We start from the raw sequence: 6,427 nt of genomic DNA, 5'->3' as shown, positions 1-6,427 counted from the left end.
CGTACCCCTCTTTTCCTAAACTAAATCCTAATTTTACTCTAGCGCACACACCCACACCGCCAGCCGCCACCCACACACACGAAGAAAGGAAGAAAAGAGAAATAGGGAGACAGAGATCAGGGAGGGAGAACGGGAGAAGAAGAGAAGAGAGGAGGGGATGATGCCGGCTGGGGCCTTGTCGTCGTCGCCGTCGTCATCGAGCTAGCCAGAGGAGGCGAGAATTAGAGAAGGAAGAGACAGAGAGACGCGACGAGGAAGAGAGGGAGGAGCTGTCGTCGCCAAGACCGCCATTGTGCTTCGTCGTCGCCAATGTCGAGTTCTCCATCGATGATACTGCATGCGAGTAAAAGGGGCTGGTACGCTGTCAATGAACTGCTGCATAGCCGCTTGAGCTCTCTGCCGCCGTTTTGCTTGCCGGAAGCTGTTGCTGGAGATGTGGCTTGTGGACCGGCGAGGGAGGCTTGCCAGTTCTGCCTCTTCTATTTCTGGTTTCCACGGCTTTCACGAGAGCTCTGACGCAGTTCTGCGGTTCTGTCGTTGTCATAGGATAGATCACTGGAGCTGCTACTACTCCATTCCTTCATTCCTCTTATTCCAAAAATCTTGCTATTGTTCTATTATAAACCAGTGAGGATTTTGCGACGTTAATATCTTAGGGTTGAGTTACTGTAGTTGCATGCTGCATTTGTAGCTGTCGCAAGGAGTCCTCGAAACTGCTAGAACTGCAAATGTAAGTCGTGTTCAATGATGTTGTTGCCACGGAAACAGTCGAAATTGCCGCCGCTGCTGTGAAATAAGAATAAAAGGGAGTTTGTTGCGTAGATGAGTCACAATTGAGGTATGGGCTTTTTCTTAAAGCCAATTTTTTTAAGAAATTGTTATAACTCGATATCGATGTAAAAATTATATTTTTGTGATTATGTGAGTTTTATGGACTAAATGAAATTTTTTTGGATAAATGAAACTGGTTAAGTGATTTCGGATTTTTAAGTAATTAAATTAAATGAGAAGTTGGATTGTTTGTGGTTATGAACTGTGATTAGCTTCCTGATTGTTGGAAAATGATTAGTTGCTGGAATTCTCTATTATGTTTGATTGGTTCATGTTGAGAAATTATTTGATTTGGATGGATTCTTGAAGTGGAAAAGTCCAAGTTTTAGGAGGGGTTCTGCCAAAATTTTCATAGGAGTTTGAGTGAAATTGCATAATAAGAATGATGGAAATTGATCCTATTTTCATAAAAACTAGAGACTTTGTTTTGGAGTTTTAATTAGTTAATTTTGATTAAAGAATTATGTTTTGAGAAGTTTTAGAGAATTTAAAGTATTTAAAATTTGATTGGTGAATGGAATTGTTTTTTAGGCTTTTTTGGTAAAGCCTTAAACTTAAAAATGAAGTTGAGATTAGTTTTGGAAACTTGTTTTGAGATATAAACGTTGTAGGGATGGTGGTTCGTTCTGTCCACGGTGAGAACGGTGGTTTTATCCCAATCACGGCTCGAGGATAAAGTCGAGGATAATTATTCTTGTGATACATATGATTATACATAATTATGGTTTTGAGTCTAATCTTGGTTATGTTTGATTGTTGATGACATGTTATCTTAAGCAATTTTTAAGGTCTTTTCTCATTCATTTTGTTAGATTTTAATCAAATTTCTTATGTTTTCTAATAGAATTTCATAAATAATCAAATATTTGGAGTTCGGATAGTGTTTCTATATTTTCAGGAGTTTTTGGCTCTAAAACAAGCAAGAATCAAAGCTTTTTCACATAAAAAACACAAGTACAAACAAAAGCGTAGCCTAAGGAACAAAACCGTGTCCTAAGAAAGAGGAGAAATGGAGCCAAGGCACGCATCAGGGATGCCTGGCGGCCATGTTCATAGGCCTGGCGTCCCCTCCTCCATAGCATGCACGCCAGGCGGCTGTGCATACACGCCCGATGGCATTCCCCCTTGACTTAAACACGCCCGGCGGTCACATCTTCATGCCCGAAGGCTCTGCCTTCTCCCTTGATCCATCGAGCATCCCTCATGCTCCCAAGCCACATGCCCAGCATGTGAACGCCCCTGGGAGGTGCATTTTGGGCTTATGCCCAAATTCCTCTATGCAAGCCCGGCGTAAAGAAAATTCCAATCTCAATTATACACATTATTAGAAGCCTTAATCACATCCACAATGTTCAAGACTCCAGAAGATTAGTTATTAATTCTTTTTGAAAAAATAAAAGATTTAGTTATTAGAATTTAATTTGAATTATTATTTTGATTTGAATTTGAAGTTAGTAATTAGTTATCTTATCTTTTTCTCTGTAAGATGAGATTAGGATAGTTTGAATTTGAATTCTAGAATTAGGATATAAATAAGTGAACTCTGTTCACAGAGAGGGGATTCGGTTCCTCAGCTAGTTTTCTTCTTGTTTTCTTTCATGGGTAACTAATCCTCTGTCAAAGGGTTAGGAGCTCTGTTTATGTTTTGTAACGGTTATTGATGCGTTCACATCTTTAGTGTTTTTCTCTTAGAATTCCAATCAATAAACTAAGAGTTACTACAAGATAAGCAGTGATTTCATGATTAATTGAGCAATACTTTGAGTTAGTGTGCATTCATTGATTATAGGAGAATTTAGAAGAGAATTGGTGAAGATTGAAGAAAAGAAGGCCAGGAATCACTTTGAGCAAGAAGAGCGAAAATAGAGGAGCAAATAGAAAGCTCTTTGGATATAAATAGAAAGCCCCCTGAATTGAACAGAGAGCCTCACATACAACGTGACCTTGCTCACGTTCCACGCCAACCAAAGATGCACTCACAGGGAAGTAGGTGCTTCAATGTGCAATGTGAGAGCATTGGCGTGCAACGCCAAAACGGAAGCTATGCATGCGCATGACCTATACATACGCATGACATCCCATTTCAACGTGGTATATAGAAGACTAGATGTGGGACATGACGGCTTTCACGTATGACACGGCTATCATGCGTACCCATGACCCACGCATATGCACAACAAGAAGATTTTGGGCCATCATGCGTACGCATGAGGCATGCGTACGCACGATTTCACTTTCACGTAGGACGTGAGCTTTTTGACGTACAATGCTAGGGGCTAAACAGAGGCAGTAATTGAAGGATTTCAAGACCATGTACAACGTAGAATTGTTCATGTACAACGTGGGCTATCCAAGGAGTAATTTGAATCAAGATCTATCTTCATGTTGCACGTTGTAACAACAAAAAATAATTAACCGATTAATTAGCATAAAATAATAATAAATTAATTACCCAAAATAGGTTCAAAATTTAGAAGTTTTAATTTGTAAATTTGGAAGTGAGATTTGAATTCAGTAGAATTTTTTGAGTTGAAAAATATAATTTTTTGCAGAAAACTGCGTAAAAATACGTACCGATAAATTAGCCAGCAGTACCAGCTTAAGTTTATCCAGTACTGCGTGAGAGTAATAAAAACAGTAGAAAAACTTAGAAAAATATTTGAAATTGAAAACTGGGCACTATTTCTAAAGGTTTGGCCCAAAATTGGGCCAAATGGGCCAAAAACACTAACAGGTTGGACTGGGCTCAAGTTGGCCCAAAGCCCAACATATATAAACCCATTAATGCGCCAAATCAGCTCGTTTCACCAACAAAGAAAGAAAGGCACGCTGGTTTGAGAAGAGAAGGGACAAGAGGGCTTGGCACTATTCACCTCCATCTTCCTTAAGGTGCTCCGATTGACAAGCCGTTTGCGGCGACACGAAGCTCTTGTCAAACTCTTCGTTTCTATCCAAACAAAGTTGGTAAGAACTTAAAACTCATGCCCAAGTTCTCAGCCCTATATAATTTCGTGTTTTAGGTTTAGTTTTTGAGTGAATTTTTGTGATTTGGTTATTTAGGTGTCAACCAATAGTGAGGAATTGTTGGGGTTCATACCTATTTTCCATGAGTAAGGTAAGGAACTCATTTCCCTTATGGATTTGTGATTATTGATGAACCCTAGGATTTATTTTGGGTGTATTGCTTGTGTATAGCTTGAAATTGAGATTATTGGTGTTGATTCAAAGCATTGGTCTTACGTTTGGTGAATTGTTGGTGATTTGAGGCTTGTTGCAATCGATTTGGTGTTTTGTGCATATTGGAAATCGGTGAAGGTATGATTTCGATTTTCTCTATGTAATATGTAATGTTTTGTGAAACTTAGGCTAGTGAACCTTAGGATAGGATTGAACTGGTTATTGTAATTATTCAAAATAATGATGATATGTTGATGAATTTTATATGTTAAATTGAATGGATGTTGGGCCTGAGGCCGTGGAATTGGGCCAGAGGCCGTGAAGGTAAGCCCGGTAAGTTGTTTAATGGTTATAATTGAGATTGAAATGTGGAATTTGGTATTGGTTTGAATGATTAAGGAAATTGAGACCTTGAGATGTGAAATAGATAATTTTGAGTTGAATATGTATTAATTGAGTAGGATTGAATTTGGTGGGCAGAGAATGGGTATGTGGGTGGTTTGTCGTCACTTTGGTTGAGTGAAAAATGAATTTGGCTTGTGAACCTTGGAAAAATTAGTGAACTCTGTTTTTGGGTAAAATTCAATTTTAGACCAATTTTGGCGATTCGTAACTTAGTCCTCAGAGTTGGAAATTCTTCAAAATTAAATATTTATGAAAACGCATTCATCGATTTTTCCAACGGTTCAAGAATGGTTGAAAACGGAATTTCGTGGAAAAAGTTTTAAGGTTTTAAAAATTAGACTAAAAAACTGATTTCTGCAACATACCAAATTTTCTTTTTTCTGATATGAATGCATACGTGGCACGTGAGACACGTACGCAGGCATTGGCCTCTACCAAGTACTTCCACATATGCAGACACTGCCTGCGTATGCGGAATGGTCCAAAATTGGGTGTATGTGTACGCGAACACTCAAGTTTCAACCTGTGCATACGCACACCACATGTATGCATACGCACACCTCCTAGAATTTGAAAAAAATGTGTTTTTATGGCTTTCAACCATTCTTTTGGCCTTTTAAACTTTTATAAACTTTAATACGAGTTTTGAGTCGGTGGAATTGAGGATGGAAGAGTTAGGGATAAGGCCAAATGAATTAAGTTAGTAAAATTGAGAGAAATGAACAAGATGTGAGGTGAGAATGATGATGATTATGAGATTGATAATGAGAATGATGATGATTATGAGATCGATAATGAGAATGATGATGATCTTGTTGGTTATTGAAAGAAAGTGTGCCAGTCACTATATCCTTGGAACGATAGTGTGACGGGCACTATATCCCTGGAATATTGAGACTTGAGAATTGAGAATGGATTGAGATGAGAAGATGGTGAACTTGTTGGATATGGAATGAAAGTGTGCTAGTCACAATATCCTTTGAACAATAGTGTGTAAGGGCAATATATTCCTGGGTTGAATTATGATTGATAACTTTTTCTGCTGTAAGAGTGTGCCAGGTACTATATCCTCGAAATGAGCATGCAAGTGTGCGAGACACTATATCCTCAAAACAATAGTGTGTCATGCACTATATCCTCGGAGCAAAAGTGTGCCAGGTACTATATCATCGGACGTGGCAGAAAAGCTACATTCGAAAGGATGTGTCAGGTTGGCATTTATAGACCGACAAGTGATATCACGAGTCAATAGGACAGACGTTCATCATATGTATTTTCTATATGTTTGCTTTGTTTTCTTGCATCCTATGCCTAACTGTATAACATGCTTAATTGTTTCTTGATTTACATGCTATACATGAATATTACTTGAGTATTACATGTAGGCAAATACTTGTGTTTTCTTTTGGAGTTGAGGAGGATTGGTAGGCGGTGACAATGGGATCACATAGAGGTTAGGCTAGTAAAGGCTGTGGGATAGCGGTGTTGGTTTAGTTAGAAATTCCCTAAGTTAGATTACCCCTGTTTCATTATGGTTTCAAGTTATGGTTTTAAATTTAGCATTGCTTTAAGTTTGGATTTTAAGTTTGATGTGAAGTTCTAGAATTGCCTTTGGCATCCCGGAACCTTGTATCTTACATATTGGGCACTGTTACCATACTACTAAGAACCTCTGGTTCTCATACCATATTCTATTGTCATTTTTCAGATGCAGGTCATGACCCACTACGGTGAGTTGTGAGATGGTGACGGAGTGGAGGATCTTTTGCTTTCTTTTTCATTTTGGTTTACTTCGTCATAGATATACTCTCACTTTTGTATATTTGTTGCTTTAGAGGCTTGACTTTGAGAGATAAATTGTATAAGCTGTTTTAACTCAAAAACTCTGTATCATTTGTATGTAACTAGAAGGCCTAAACTCCGCGGGCTACGGCTAGAGTTCTTATGACTATCATACTTATATATCTATCTTTATTATTATTGTATTATGTCTTATGTGTATCTTGTGCCTTTA

The sequence above is a fragment of the Arachis ipaensis genome, chromosome B6 (assembly GCF_059453495.1).
Source record: "Arachis ipaensis isolate K30076 ecotype BB chromosome B6, ASM5945349v1, whole genome shotgun sequence".
In the NCBI taxonomy this organism is placed as follows: Eukaryota; Viridiplantae; Streptophyta; class Magnoliopsida; order Fabales; family Fabaceae; genus Arachis; species Arachis ipaensis.
Note: the sequence above shows the minus strand (reverse complement) of the source record.